The sequence below is a fragment of the Myotis nattereri genome (genome assembly GCF_964212035.1).
Source record: "Myotis nattereri genome assembly, chromosome: 17".
NCBI classification, from domain to species: Eukaryota; Metazoa; Chordata; class Mammalia; order Chiroptera; family Vespertilionidae; genus Myotis; species Myotis nattereri.
In genome coordinates this window covers 18614033-18630858 of record NC_138092.1, presented here as the reverse complement: position 1 = coordinate 18630858, position 16826 = coordinate 18614033, and the positions used below count along the sequence as shown (strand labels likewise).

Here is a 16826-nt window from a genome sequence, read left to right as displayed (position 1 = left end):
CTTAGCTATGGCAGGACAAGATAATGCAACCAGCTTCCTCATGAATCTCTTTAGTTAAACTGAATATTCTAGATGGGGCTGCCTGGGACTCTGGCAAATTCTAAGGGGGAAAAGGTACCTTCCCACCAATCTCTTCAAAAACCTACCTTCCCAGAATAGCAGGTAGGGTGTCTGACGGATTCCTTTTCGTTTGGACTCAGATTGGAACTGTTTTCTTCCCAGTCCTGGGGATTCCTTCAATCTTACCTAGAGTCAATACAAAGTATATCTCTATTGCACTTGCTATTAAAGATGCTTGGGGCATTTTATCTAGTCTAAAAGCATTTTCATTCTATATATATATATATATATATATATATATATATATAGAGAGAGAGAGAGAGAGAGAGAGAGAGAGAGAGAGAGAGAGAGAGAGAACCAACCAGCAACCTTGGCGCACTGGGTCGAAGCTCCAATCAACTGAGCCGCCAGGGCTTATTTAGTTTTTAAAACCCAATCACTATTAGCTCTCGAGGGCAGAAAGCGAATGGCCACACTGATCCCCGGGATCGGGAAATTCGGATACGGACCCCTTATTTAGACCCGGCACCCCAGGTCACTGGTGAAGTGGTAAAAGCTGTGCCCGCGGGTGAGTCCTCATCCCAGTTGTGAGCCTGGTCTCCTGGGCGGGAAAGGAATTTCCCGGGGAGCAAATGGCCTACAGGGCACCTCAGGTCCCGGCTGCGGTTTTCGGGGGTTCATTCCCAGAGCGCCACAGGGAAGACCACGCGGCCGCCCCGGCGTCGGGAAGCGCAGAGCCTCCGCCCTGAGCGTTTCCTCCAACCGCGGGCACCGGCGCCACCGCAGTGCGCCGCCCGCCGCCCGCCGCCCGCCGCGCCCGAGAGGCTCCGGGAACCCGCTCGCGGCGCCGGCGGCAGGGGCCCTGCGGACCCGACGGAGCCTGCAGGTCCCGGGCACGGGAGGCAGGACCCCGCCGCGCCCCACCTACCGGCGGCCCCGGGGTCCCCGCCCTTCGCCCGTCGGTTCGCCGCCCCGGCCCGGCCCGGCCCGGCGGCTGCGGAGCCCGAGGGGCCGCCCAGACCCGAGCGCGCGCGGCGGCGAAGGCACCACGTGTCCGGCCGGGGCTGGCGCGGGTGGAGCGGGCCCGGCCCGGCTCCCCGAGTCCGAGCGCACCCCCGCGGCGGCGCCAGGTCGCCTCCGCACCCGCTGCAGGCCCCGCCGGCCGCCGGCTCCCCGGGCGCGTGGAGATGCCCCCTCCTGGACGGCGGGATGGGGCTCCTCGGGGAGAGAAAGGGTAAGACCCCCGGCACTGACGGCCACTGATCCCCTGCAGTTCAATGAGGGCAGAGATGGACCCGCCATGCCCGGGCGGGTGGGGGGCGGGGGTGAAGGGGGGTTAGTCCGGGGCGCACAGGGGACCCGCAGAAGGAAGTCCTGGAAAATGGGGACGGTCAGCAGAGGGAACCCAAGGGACAGTGCCCCTGATTGATTGGTTTTTGAGCCGGTTGGGCTGGACTTCTTGCAACAGATAAGCTGAACCCAGCAGTCTTTTGGGGTCTCCCTTTACTGCTTGTCTTGGGGAGTGGGCCTTGGAAATGGTGCCTTTTGATAAGGAAGGTTTAGTCGTGAATCCGTGGTCTCCAAAAGGAAAGCCGCTGTAGATTTCCTCAAAGACGTGGCTGGTCCAAAGCCCCCAGAGGACACTTAAATGTTTTTTAAATTGATTTAGAGAAAGGGGCAGAGGGAGAGAGAGAGAAACAGCCATCGGTTGCCTCCTGCAGGGCACCCGCGCTGGGAATGGAACAGGCAGCCGGCCGTTTGGTGCACTGGACCAGGTTCAACCAACTGAGCCACACCAGCCAGGGCCCCTAGACCCTGGGCACTTGTCAAGGTTCTGTTTCTTCCGGGATTTTTCATACAGACGATTCGAGGTGAGGAGGGAGGACCCGTTTTTCATCAATATGTTGTTAAAGGGCTCAGTTGATGAGTTCAAAACGTCTTTATACTGGGTGGTATCAATAGGCTTGAATTTAAAATAAGAGTGACTTGGAGAGGAAGAGATCTCTGAGCCTAAACTGGTGCATGGCAAGAGATGCCTAAAGCTTTCAATGGAAGGGGTCACTTGGGGAAAACTGCTTTCCTGTCTTTATCTTGTTCTCCTGCATCCAGCAAGTAGTGACGTCAATGAAAGCAGGGAACTCCACTGCTAGGTTCCTTGCAGGTGCTCTGCCCTGACCCCAGACCCTGGGCAGCAGACGCAAAGAGCAGCTCCGGCATCTAAATCTCCCTGCTCAGAAAAGGGCCAGGTTTGGACCCCACAGTTCAGAATCTCAAAGTTTCTGCTGCACCACTGCAAGCTCAGATACTTGACCAGGCACATTTTAGGGATGTTCCCTTCTTCTTCCCGAAAAGGGTGCCTTGGAGGCAAAGTTAGCCAGGTAGGAACTGTGCCAAGTTTTCTCCACCTGTACATTTGGGAGCATAGTAGTACCTGTTCCCTTAAGACAGTGGTTCTCAACCTTCTGGCCCTTTAAATACAGTTCCTCATGTTGTGACCCAATCATAAAATTATTTTCGTTGCTACTTCATAACTGTAATGTTGCTACTGTTATAAATCGTAATGTAAATATCTGCTATGCAGGATGGTCTTAGGCGACCCCTGGGAAAGGGTCGTTCGACCGCCAAAGGGGTCGCGACCCACAGGTTGAGAACCACTGCCTTAAGAGATGGGTCCAAGTGAAATCATGTTTTTCACTTGCTTTGGATGTCAGAGCAGTAATATATTATCATAACGCAGCTTTTGGTTACTTAAGTTCTTTGACAATGACACTATTTTAATGCAAAATATATTGAAAGTATGTCATTCAATCCTCCTTGATCTCCACATGTTTAAATCACCCAGTCCTGTGTTTTTCTCATATTTTAGTCAAGGTTCCCCCACAACCTATTAGCCATTTGAGAATCAGTTACTTATTACTCCTTCTAGAAAAAAAATAATTGTCATTCATCTTTTAAAATTATAAAATATTCCTGAAATGCCTTTATTCTTTATCAGAGTGGAGCATCTCAGCAAGTATATTTAGCTCTGTAGAAGCTAGAAGCTATATTTGGTCTTTACACCTATAGTAATGATTATTCACGTTGTCTCCAAGGCTTAATCACCAAGTTGTATGTATGTGTGCTTTTTCAGTCTCTTTTTCTCAGAGAACGTTAACTCAGTTTGCTTAAGCTACAGCACCCTTCCCCTATCCACGGGGGTAGGTTCCAAGATCGTCAGTGGATGCCGAAACCCAGGCATAGTACCAAACCATATATATATACTATGTTTTTCCCTATGCATACATACCTGTGATAAAGTTCTATTCATAAATTAGACACAGTAAGAGATTAACAATAATAAATGTTAATAAAATAGAACAGTTATAGTAATACTAGAGGCCCAGTACATGAATCCGTGCACTGGTGGGGTCCGGCCAGACTGCCCTGATGGGGGCTAATTGGCCGTTTGGCCAAGCCATGAACTCAATCAGGGGAGGGGGAGGGGGGATGACCGGGAGCGGGGCCGGCCAGGGGAAGGGCCGAGGGTGGTTGGCGAGGGCGGGGGGGGGGGGGTGTCACGACCAGGGCTGTAATCAGGCTGGTTGGCCGCCGCAGTGCACATAGTGACCGGTCGTTCCGGTTGTTCTGGTCCTTCCGGCATTCCAGTCACTTGGCTTTTATATATGTAGATACTGTAATAAGTGGTGTGTGAATGTGGTCTCTCTCAACATATCTTACTGTACTGTATTCACCCTTCTTAGGATGATGTGAGATGATGAAATGCCTATGTGATGAGATGAAGTGAAGTGAATGACGGAAGCATTGTGACTTAGTGTTAGGCTGTTATTGATCTTCTGAGGATACATCAGAAGGAGGATCATTTGCTGTGGGTGATCCTGGATCACTGAGCCTTGATGTCAATGGTCAGAAGTCAGGAGCAGATGATGTCCATGGTTGGGGAAATTTAATATTTTCCCACCGTGGTTGACCACGAGGAACAAAAACCACAGACGAGGGGGCGACTACTGTATATGCAGTTGGTTTGGAGTAGAAATTCCTTTGGGGAAAAAATCATAGATGAGAAAAACTTTACATTCTCAAAGTAAATTTTTTTAAAACTGTATGAGGAAATATAGTATGGAGGGACAATAACAGCAATCCTTAGGATGCTTTCACTGTGCTTTTGCTGGTTCCAAAATAAACTTTTAAGATCATCAAACTTCAGTGAGAATGTTCACTCATCAGTAAGGGTGGGGTGGGGGGAACAATAGTATGTTTACAAAGGCATTCTTCAGGGCCATGATTCTTTTATTTCTTTTATTTATTTAAGTTGTGAAATGGTAATTAAAGATATTATAGGACGTTTGGGCTGCTGAGTCACCAAAATATACAACATGTCGGTGTATGTAGAATGCGACCATATATCTCAGGCTGTACCTATTGACACCATATCCCATCTGGTTTAGCATTTGGCAGGTGTAAAATATTTTAGAAATAAAATTTAAATGAATGAATGAACAAATGTATTAATTAACAACACCCATTTGCCACAGTGTAATGTGTTTTTTTACCCAAAGTAATTTCATGTCTTAATGCTGAATGCGTAGGAAAATTCCAGAATGAAGTTAGCACACAACGAGACACATTCGTGGAATGCTCATATAACTTACTGTCCAAACTGGGACAACTATAAACTCCATAAGAGCAGATATTTTTGTTCCTATTTTATTCCCAACACCTAGAATAGTACTTGACAATAGTAGGTTTTGTGGTTGTTGTTTTAAACATTTTTAAAATTGCTTTTTATTGAGAGAAAGGAAGAAAGAGAGAAACATCAATGTGCGAGTGAAACATCGATGAGGCTGCCTCCTGCATACTCCCTATCGGGGATCGAGCCGACAGCCTGGGCGTGTGCCCTGACCATGAATTGAACTTGCAACCTTTTGTTGTACAGGACGATGCCCAACCAACTGGCCACTTCAGCCAGTGCAACGATAGTAGGTTTTTAATAAATACTTTCAAATAAATGACTGAATATAAGTAGACATGTAATATAAGTAGACATACATAAGTACATTCACATATTTGAGAAAATATTAACATTAAATTCAAAGTCAAGCCCCAGGGTTTTTTCCATATGGTCTCGTGAATTGCCGGATTGTGGTTAAGGTAAATATTTCTAGTGTAAGAGCAATCTAGGTCATCAATAGGAAGATCCAGTTATTCTTCTATTGCGATTAAATTTGAACTCACCTAATTGCAATGTCTCTATTGCTCATTATTAAATTCTCAATAATGATATTATGTAAAACTTTGCCAGATGCCTCACCAAGGTCCATATGCTTCTCCACGGGTCCCAAGCTGGCAGCGTACAGGCCAGATTCAGTCTACAAATGTGGTTTGTTTTGTTTTTAAAATCAGGGGAGTATTCATTAACAAAAATTCACAGTTAAAATTTTTTTAATCAAAAAGATTCACCAGCATAGGGAATATAGTCAATAGTATTGTAATAACTCTATGGTGCCAGGTGGGTACTAGACTTACCAGAGGGATCACTTCATAGGTTATATAAATATCTAATCACTATGCTGTACACCTGAAACTTATAATATTGAATGTAGTTGAAAATAAAATGAAGACTTATTTAAAAATATAAAAATCCCAGATTTCCAGCTTCCCTGGGAAAGTAAACAATAAAGTTAGAGCTGAGTGGTGGTAGCTGCGCACAGTCTCTTCTGTTCACAGTGCCCATTATCATTCCATTTAAAATCATACTGGGCCGCTTAACTCATGTGTGTTAATTATCTGGACTAAGTAAGCTTCTAAATTGGTGACTTCTGTCCTAACCATTTCTCAGATTTACTAGTAGTAACCCTATCTGTTAAAAAAGAAAAGAAACTAAGCCTTTCCCAAGTTACTCTTTGGAGCCCGAGCTGATTGCTCTTCTAAGTGCTCAGAAACCATCTTTTTTTGTTTTGTTTTGTGCCAGAATACTGCCTAATATTTCACTTCAGTTTTACCAGTGTTTTAGAGACTTATAATCTTTGAAACTCAGAACTATATGCTTAATTGCTAGATTTCTAACCTCATGGCATCATCTCTCCTTATCTCCAGGATTCTACAAAGATATTAACAGTGTTATTAGAATCCCATTTGTAAACAGTGAGATTATAAAGCCCGAACATAATTTGTCTGTCAAGTGAACTAAATGTTTTGCAAGAAGTTAGTAGCCCTACCTGGCCTGAGCTTACCTTTTTAGTTTGGATATTATTTTCTTGATAGAGAAGCAAAGAGTAGCTACAAAGTTCTGTTTTCTCTTAGTCACCCATCAATATTAAATGAACTACAACAAGTGGTGAGCTTGTACTTTTCTTTCTCCAAACATAATTTAAATGAATATGTTTCTCATATTTAATGTTTTTGCAAGTCATTGTTCAAAATTATTCTACTCCTGCTATTATGAACCAGAATTTTGGTATATCAAGTGTTTCTGGGACCAGACCATGGGTTTTTCCATTTTTTTTCCACATTAATAGTAATAGTATTATCATAATATTTAACTCATTTTAAATTGATTAAACACCACTATTTTGTGTGATACATGGTGATAATGTGAGGGAGAGATTACAAAATAAAAATATCCTGAATTAGCCACTTGGGCTGGAGGTCAAACCCTCCCTGGTATTAGCTACAACAATCAAGGTTTAACTATAAGACTGGGCACAAAGACCACTAGGGGGTGCACCAAGGAAGCATAACAAAATGCGGAGACAAAGAAACAGGACAAAATTGTCAATGGAAGATATAGAGTTCAGAACCACACTTTTAAGGTCTCTCAAGAACTGTTTAGAAGCCGCCGATAAACTTAATGAGATCTACAAGAAAACTAATGAGACCCTCGATGTTATATTGGGGAACCACCTAGAAATTAAGCATACACGGACTGGAATAACGAATATTATACAGACTCCCGACAGCAGACCAGAGGAGCGCAAGAATCAAGTCAATGATTTGAAATGTGAGGAAGCAAAAAACACCCAACCAGAAAAGCAAAATGAAAAAAGAATCCAAAAATGCAAGGATAGTGTAAGGAGCCTCTGGGACAGCTTCAAGCGTACCAACATCAGAATTATAGGGGTGCCAGAAGATGAGAGAGAGCAAGATACTGAAAACCTATTTGAAGAAATAATGACAGAAAACTTCCCCCACCTGGTGAAAGAAATGGACTTACAGGTCCAAGAAGCGCGGAGAACCCCAAACAAAAGGAATCCAAAGAGGACCACACCAAGACACATCATAATTAAACTGCCAAGAGCGAAAGATAAAGAGAGAATCTTAAAAACAGCAAGAGAAAGAAACTCAGTTACCTACAAGGGAATACCCATACGACTGTCAGCTGATTTCTCAACAGAAACTTTGCAGGCCAGAAGGGAGTGCAAGAAATATTCAAAGTGATGAATACCAAGAACCTACAACCAAGATTACTTTATCCAGCAAAGCTATCATTCAGAAGTGAAGGTCAGATAAAGAGCTTCACAGATAAGGAAAAGCTAAAGGAGTTCATCACCACCAAACCAGGATTATATGAAATGCTGAAAGGTATCCTTTAAGAAGAGGAAGAAGAAGAAAAAGGTAAAGATACAAATTATGAACAACAAATATGCATCTATCAACAAGTGAATCTAAGAATCAAGTGAATAAATAATCTGATGAACAGAATGAACTGGTGATTATAATAGAATCAGGGACATAGAAAGGGAATGGACTGACTATTCTTGGGGGGGAAAGGGGTGTGGGAGATTCGGGAAGAGACTGGACAAAAATCGTGCACCTATGGATGAGGACAGTGGGTGGGGAGTGAGGGCGGAGGGTGGGGCGGGAACTGGGAGGAGGGGAGTTATGGGGGGGAAAAAGAGGAACAAATGTAATAATCTGAACAATAAAGATTTAATTTAAAAAAATCCTGAATTGAATCTGTAAGATGAATTCAGAAAAGGAAGGAAGTGACATGTTATGTATTTCTCTGAAATTACTGAATAAAATATCAATTTAATCTCAGAAATGCACACATCTTCTTATTCCTTGAAGAAAACTGCAAACCGTTGGTAACCCAACCAAAGACAGTTACCTGAGTTTAAACCTATAAAAATCAATTTAGGTTCAACTGACAGTGAGCTTTTCTTTTCCAAAGGGCAGGGCTGACATCTTTTGCAGCATGGGGTGAAAGGTAGTGTTAACCTGTCTTCTTCCTTCTTCCTTGATTTAACTTGTGCCCAGGGAAACTCTACTCATAATTTCATCAATTTCACACCATTAATGTGCATTAAATTAACTTTAAAAGGTATGGTATAAGAGTCTGAGTGAGTAGGAGCCATTAAACCTAATGACACTTAAATGCATGTATCACAGGGATGCATGTCTTTGAAAGGACCATGATGTTTTTCCATAAGATAGAGGAGGTTTGAAAGTGTAAACTTGATATAATTCAGCTGAACATTCTTTAGCACTCGTTTTGTCCTTAAAACATCTTAAAATGGAAGATGGCTGCTATACAGTTATTTCTTACATTTTAACATCAGGGGAACATTTCCTGTAGCCCCAAGAGTAAGGCTGAGTGCTTTGTCCATGGTGCTGAAACTTCTCCTGGTCAATGATCCCAGGGTCAGACAGAGGAGGGAAAAGGATTGATACTTCTTTCAGTTAATGACTTGTAAGAATAGAAAAATTGACCTAGAAATGAATGTATTGTTCAACTTTATAACCAGCATAGCAAGAAAATTTGCACACATTACAAGTTTGTGTATTTGAACGACATGCAACACGGAGGCTGAATTGGCAAATGCTTGTTTTTAACCTATTTGAACTATAGCTTGGGAATTTTCATCACTTTGCTCCTACACTTGACTTATTGAGATATACCAATGGCAATAATATTCAACAGTTGTCCATTTCTATTTGGTTTCCAAAAACTCTTTATTTTGGATTTTCTTAGGCCTATGACCATGCTTTTTCTCTTTGACTTGTTTTATATTCCCCCAGTATAATGAAAAAGAGCATTAAAATAATTCGAAATTAAACGTCTTCTATACTTTAAAACATATCATGAATAAATTACACTATTAGTTTTGTTTTCTCTTATGACCTTAACTTTTTCGTAACATTTTCCATTCCATTAATCTATTCCTTGACCTATATTTCACTGACCTAAGGAATTTCTTCCTCTTTTTACACTGCCCAATTTTGCCTGCCAATGAAAATTTGGCACATGAGGGAGAAGAGAAAAGTGAAAAAAAAAATTCAAAGACACACATAAATTTCTTCGTTCACAAGAAATGAAAAATTTATTTTCTCAGTCTCTTGAATACATCTTTCAAAAGAGGTGAGATAAAACTAATATGACCACAAATTTCCAACTGTTCAGATTTGCACATTCATTGAGTGGCTTCTTTTACTAGTTCACAGGCAAGTTCCATCTCTGGGACTTATTTTTTCCCCTTTTGGATATTTAAGCTGGAAGCTTTGTCAGACTGCATCAGTGTTCCCTGAGCAAGCAGGCATTCAAACTGCGGTATTAGCATTAGCATTCTACTTAGAACAAAGGGAGGCACCAGGAAGCTCTACCCACCAGTGCAGATTCCAGCCCTCTGCCTCGGGTTCATTTAAATAAGACTCCAACCCGGGCTCCAGAGCTGAAGCCTCCTACAGCTCTTTATATGTCCCTACCCAGTGCTTTCTGATCACTTCTCCTTGCCAATAGGTAAGTTTGCTTGTGGTGATGAGGGAGGAATATTTGTTTTGCTTGGGGGGCAGGGATATATTTTTGTCAAGGATTTGTCATAAAAATATTAAGAAAATAGGGGTGAATGAAACCACATTTGGAAAACATTGCTGGCTTTTCCAGAGAGCCTAATTTGGGAAATTGGAAAGGATCTGAAGAAAATTTACATTTCCAAATGAGCGTTGAAACAGCAAAGAATTTGCTCCATCTGATTTATGATACCTGCAAAAAATATATATATAAATCATGTGTTGTAAAAAGTAACCCTAATTTTTCACTTTGGTAGGCTGCAGCTTGTCTTTTATCAGACCATACAGAACTGTTTCCTGTGTTCTTCACTGAGTATTTCTGATGTGGTTGACAGGAGGTCACTGTTAACTGCAGTGGCATGTAGACATTCCTACACCTGCTAGCTAGGTAGCAGTTGAGTGAATTAAATGAGTTTCTATCCAGATTTATTCTAGACCATAGGTTTTGTTTTATCATGTAACAAAAAGACTTCTCTTTGATCTAGAAGCATTGTAATTAATAGTAATTTGATGTTAGTTGTACTGCAATTGTACAAATTGAATGCTTCTGTAGTCTATGAGAGTTTACACACATGCTCTCCTGGTTGGGAGCTGTCACAGATTCGGATTAAAGACTCATACCTGCTGTTAAGTATAAGTGCTGTACTATTTATTGCTAAACTATCCAGTATGTAGATTTCCAGAGATAGCTGCCATGAATTTAATAGTCTAGCAACAACTCGATGAAGACTCTTGTAGGTGAAACTGGATTTAAATATAGCTGTTTTCTTATAGACTCCAATTCCAGTTGTCATTAAGTAGCTGCCAATTTAACTCCCACCTCAGCAAGGCAGAAAAGGTGTGTTGCCTGCTGCTTTAAGACTGCCTCTCTCCAGTAAGTCTTATACTGTTTGTATAGACATTCAGGCATCTACCCCAAGGTGATGGTGATTATTGTTATGTCCCAGTTATCTCATTCTAATAACATTGAAAGCTGTCATTTTTGTGCTGTCCCTAATTCCTCACACTGACCCAGTGCCCCTAAGTTCATCTTATTTGACATCACGTGGTCTGTTTTTGCAAAACAATTGCAAAAAGAATAATGCCACTGGTGTGGATGGAAACTAAGAACAATGTTTTCTGACCTTAGCTGTATATTAGAATCACATGGTGGGCCCTAGGCAACAATATTTTTTCGTTTCCTAGGTAATTCTAAGATTTAGTCAAGGTTGAGAACCATTGCCTTAGAAGAATCATCTTCCTGTATAATTTTAAAAAGTCCTTTGAAACTGCTGTCCTCTCCACTCCAGGCAGCAATGTAGATACTAGTGATTTATCCACTTTTGAGGGAAGTAGGGAGATATCAAGGTTGATCCAATGATCTGGAATTACAAGGCATGATGAATAAAATAAAATGCACAGAGCTGCAAATGTATTTAGTTTTGAGAGTGTAAAACAGGATGCTTTATCTAAATGCTGATGTATTTGGGAGTCAGGTAAGGAAAAGTAAAATTAAAATTAAAAATCTCTAACTAAATATAAAAATAGTGTTTGAATTATTCAGCAGCTTATTACATTTCTCCAGTCCCTGAGACCCATCTCAGCCTGCAGTTTGGGGAACACCCGAGCAAGTTTCCACATCTCCAACAAATGGCTAGATTTACTACTTTATTGAAGGAATTACTAAAGGGTTAATGGAATAATCATGTTAAATATCTGGCCAGGTGCACAACTGATACTTAATCTAAGTTAGTTCTTTCCTTCCTTCTTCAGTTTATTTATTGTAACATTAAAACATCCCAGATTAGCCTTAAGCAATGGATATGGAAAAACTGTGTCCCATATAGTATGTTGATTTCTCTGTTGTTGTTTAAACTAAATGAATTCAAAGCTTTGCCTGGAATATGATATGTATTTCTTTCTAATTCACTTCAAAATAATTAAAGGAATTCAAAGTAACTTAAAAAAATCATGCAGAAAATGCAAGGTTTATTAATTTGCCTAAATGTTGAAATAAGGAAAATGAAATTATTAAAACGCATCCTTATTTTGGTATTGGCAGCAAATAGGCTGCAGAAAATATTTACAAGTATTTGGCTTGTAAATTTTTTAACTGAAAAGTTTCCAAGGATCAATTTGTATATGTTATTTTATTTATATATATATATATATGGTTGATTTCAGAGGGGAAGGGAGAGGGAGAGAGATAGAAACATCAATGATGAGAGAGAATCACCAATTGGCTGCTTCCTGCACACCCCACATTGGGATCAAACCCCTAACCCAGGCATGTGCCCTGACTGGGAATCGAACCTTGACCTCCTGGCTCATAGGTCAACACTCAACCACTGAGCCACGCCAGCCAGGCCTGTATATATTGTTTTTAAACTGTTGTAAATTATTTTAGTTTTTTGAACAACCATTGTCATTTATTGACACAGTTCTTTAAAAGGCTTACAACTCACATCTTAACTCATCTGTATACCACTTGCCTCTATCCAACTGAAGACATTATTTCTAGCTTTTTCCCCCCTTTTTATCTTCCTTAACAGCAAGAGGGAGAAGGGCACTCTGAGATCTTAGCCAATTTAATTGTTGACAACAACTGGTTACTGCCAAAGCAATCCATTGAATGCCAAACTGACACCCTCTTAATTACCCAGAAACAAATCCCATTTCTTCTTGGGTGCCATGTCCACAGCTCAATTTATTAAGAAAACATTTTAAAAGACATTTTAATCCTCATCTGAGGATATATTTTCATTGATTTTTAAGAGAGATAGGAAAGGAGAGGGAGACAGAGAAAACAAAAAAACATGGATATGTGAAACATCATCCGGTTACCTCCCATACATGTCCCAATTGGAGATTGAACCAGAAAACTATGTATATGCCCTGATGGGGAATCAAACCCCCAACCTTTTGGTGTATAGGAGGACACGCCAACCAACTGAGACACTGGCCAAGGCTAAGTAATTTTTAATCTTACAATTCCTGACATCAAACTATAAATCTCAATACCGAAATTACTTAATGCTTTTTCTATTTCAGTTGGATTCTTGCTGATTTATACAGGTGTGAAACACAGAGGTTATTCTTGTATTATTATTTATTAATTATTGTATTAGTTTCCATATGAACAACTATAAACCTACTTTTGCCCCATCCTGTATTTTGTGTATGAAATACTAGTATGTGCTTTATTGTAAAATTGGAGTTAGTTAATCAATATGCTATTGATATTGAGACCCCAGATTACTTGCTCAACTACAGTTTATTAAATGCACAACAGCCTGCCTGGCCGGTGTGGCTCTGTGGTTGAGTATCGACCCAGGAGCCAAGAGATTCGATTCCTGGTCAGGGCACATGCCAGAGCTGTGGGCTCGATTCTCAGTAGGTGGTGTGCAGGAGTCAGCCAGTCGATCATATTTCTCTCTCATCGATGTTTCTCTCTATCCCTCTTACTTCCTCTCTCTAAAAACCAATACAAACATATTTAACATATAAAATAAATAAATTCACAGCACCCTTAAAATTACTACAATTTGATACGTTTCTTCTAATAATAATAACTATGTGAGTAGTTTACTAATGTCAGTAAGTGTTTTCCTGAGATAACAACTATGCATCTGCCTCAGATATATGCAGAAGTGAGGTGTGGGAAGAAGTTACTTCTCAAATTCATTTTTGGTTCCTTGTTTTTATGTAACTTTTTGTTTTATACTGAAAGTATGCAGGTGGATCAGGGAAAACATATAATCTAATATTAAGGAAAATGGTTTTCATTCCTATTCTTAGATTACATGGCACATTTTAGCGCCCAGTTTATTAGTTCATGTAGACTTCATAAATGAGTTTTCTGAAAACGGTTTACACTAATACCTCCTTTAATTCAAAAGGCGGGAAGAAACATGCTCTTGTTTTTACAATTAAAAGTTTATTTAAAGTACCCACAGCATCTTTGACACATATTAATGAATGCATAGGCCTAAACAGGCTGTACATTCTTCTAAGAAACATGAATCCAATTTATATAAGTAAATAAGTGACATGAACCCTTCCATATTTAATTAGAGATTATTTTATTTTCATATTTCAGAAAATATTTCTGAAACACAAAGTACAAAACATATGGAAACACATAGTTTGAAATTTTTTGAATGCTATATTCACTCAAATTATTTTAGGGTAAAGTGCCATTGGCCTAATTCATGTGACCAAAGATTGAATCCCAGTGGAACTTGGAACCCATTGGGCCATCTCTGTAAGAATATGTCTGATGACACCACCTGCCCTCTTCCCATTCTGCCCTCCAGCCCCACTGCAGAGCGCTTTGGAAGTGTAGGGCTGAGTGTGCTCCTCAGAGGACACATCTGAGAGAATGCTCCATGTGTACACACTTCTTCTGTCTACTGGTATGAATAATGAATACGAAGCCTATGAAATATGCACTCACATAGCCTTCCTGCCTTTTTAAAACACTCTGCCATACCCAGAATAAGGAGAAAACCTGATAAATCTGAAATAAAATTTATTTTGAACTTCATGTGACTTTTACTGTGAAGAATGGTTTCCTGCATGTAAACGTGAGTTCACGCTATCAAAAAAGAATTCTAATGGGAAGAAAAACCAATATTGCACATTTGAAGTCAGGATTTTCATATCTAATTACTATGCTATAAATTTCAAAGAGCAAGTAGCTTTATCTAGAAGGTTTATAGATTGAGAGGTGTTGTCTCAATTACTTCTTTGAAGACAACCTGTCTATAATTATATTATTCCCAGAATGATATAATATATGGAGGAGAGGGAGGGAGAGAGGGAGGGAAAGGAACTAAAAAAAAAAAGGGAGGAATCAGGGTTGTTTAGTAAAAATATATCCTGGCAGAGATAAGGCAAATATTCTTTAATCAAAATTTTAATTTAAAGATACTCTATTTAAACACTGGTGATAGACATGAACCACCATTTATATCTTCATTCAATAGTATCTACAAAACAAAACAAAAAATTACACAATAGGCTCATTAAAAATAGTACAATAAGGGTCGAGAGACATTTTGAATTGAAATGAGCTAGCATACATGAAAATGGTTTGTAAAACTAAAATATATAAGGTAATATTTAAGTTGTATTTTTCTGGAATTTTCTTTTTATAAATATGAAAAGTCTGATTTTCAAAACTTCTTTAACTTAGAATTTTACCTTCTTAGTGCTCAATTTGGATATTTTTGTTGGTACAGTGATGCACACATATTGTGTTGATAATAGCCAATTATAGAAGCTAATTTCTACATCATAGTGTTATTTATTAGAGTTCTGTCCATAATTCTGTTAATTTCACTAATCTTTCTTTTATTTAGCTGAAGTCTAATCCTCTGCATTTACACTGAAAATAAACATGCCTATAAGCATTCATCACTTATTGAAGGATTAAAGTACTTTGCAATTTTTACATATGTAGCTGGGATCCAGGCTCAGTCAATAATACATACACAGAGGCAGTTGTCATTGAAGTATAATAAATAAATACCCTTCAACTGGACACTATAAAAACAGTGGATATGCTTTTTCCAGTTATGAATAATGACCTCTGGCTGCCTTACATTTTCTTGGACAGAAAGAGAAGTAGGAAAAGGAAAGCATCAATCCCAAAAAGCTTTTCGTTAGTAGAATCTCTAACTTGCACCCCAGAAATTAAAACATGGTGTTTGAATAAAACCCCACATGATATTAAGTGAGAAATGACAATAAGATGTTTTCTACTTGAAATTCCAATACACTGATATGTTTTATATATCCATACTGTGTAAATATAATTTACTCAATCAGATTTTATAGGTGTTTATGCTAGCACCAATAAATACTTTCAATCTCGTAGATTAGTTGCTTCATAGACTAATTAAATAGGTCATGGAAATAAGCCTGCATGTGGATTTTTAGGTCCATTTTATAACTAAAATGTAATGTAATTGAATTAAATACACACCTTTTCTATTTTTCACAAAATACAAGTAATACAAATCAGGGGGATTCCAGATTATAAATTGTCGAGCTTGAGTGAGCAGCATATCTTTTCCACTGTGACTCTGTTGAAGCACTATTCAACCATTCAGTGTTGCCCTGGTTCAGTCTGAATTGCAACCATCCTGGGAACCTCTAAAATATAATCATCTTTGCCAGCAATGGCCTGAAAGAGCAGGATACCATTTTTCTATTGTAAATGATACCATGAGGAATATGGCTTCATTTATCTTACTGGAAAACTGGAGTGACATCCCCCTTGAAATCACCTCTTACCCCTAGCCTCCTGCCATGCATACACACGTACAAAGATAGAATCACGTTGTTTGCTGGGTTGAAGTTTTAAAGAAGCATGCAAAGTAAACAGCAATAATAATAAAGTTCAGTTAATCTTTGAAGATTCTTTAATTTGGCCGTAAATTCACTATGTGGCCAGTTTTCTTCTAGAGTCAGAATAGGGTCACTTTTTGTTAGCTATATACCAGAGATGAACATGCTAGTTTATAATCAGAACCCTTGTATAAAGATATTTCCATCTTTAAACACTAGAAACACACATGGTTCAGTGAGCCATGAAGAACTAAAGAAATAATTGATTCACATCTCCCATTTCACTGTAACTTCCAGGACTAAGCTGGAAAATGCCTACACTATTAAAAATCTCTCTCTCTCCTTTCTCTGCCTTCTCTCCCAAATTGAATAGTTGAATATGATTAATTTAAATGAGAATATGACAAGACTCCTCTGTTTTGCCAAAAAGTCCATTAGCCTCTCTAACTTACAAGGCTGATGGTATCCGGCCAGCTCTCATTAAGAGTTGCCCAGGAAACAGTAACACACACAGTGAACTTGAGCCTTGAATTTGAATATCATTTCGACCAGACACATCAATTTTGACAAGTTTCTTCAGCACTTTAAGCTTCAGTTTCCTTCATTTTCAGATGTGGGCCATAATACCTACCTCAAGCAACTGTTAA

General features: G+C 39.7%; 1 protein-coding gene across 1 annotated transcript in view; it reads left to right on the top strand.

The window, feature by feature from the left end:
• The first annotated feature begins 1214 nt into the window (after nucleotides 1-1214).
• SYBU (syntabulin) overlaps nucleotides 1215-16826 on the top strand; it is a 104998-nt gene continuing 89386 nt past the window's right edge. Inside the window, exon 1 of the mRNA XM_081111311.1 lies at nucleotides 1215-1294. The gene's annotated coding sequence lies outside the window, so the exon portion shown is untranslated. The remainder of the gene's footprint in view (nucleotides 1295-16826) is intronic.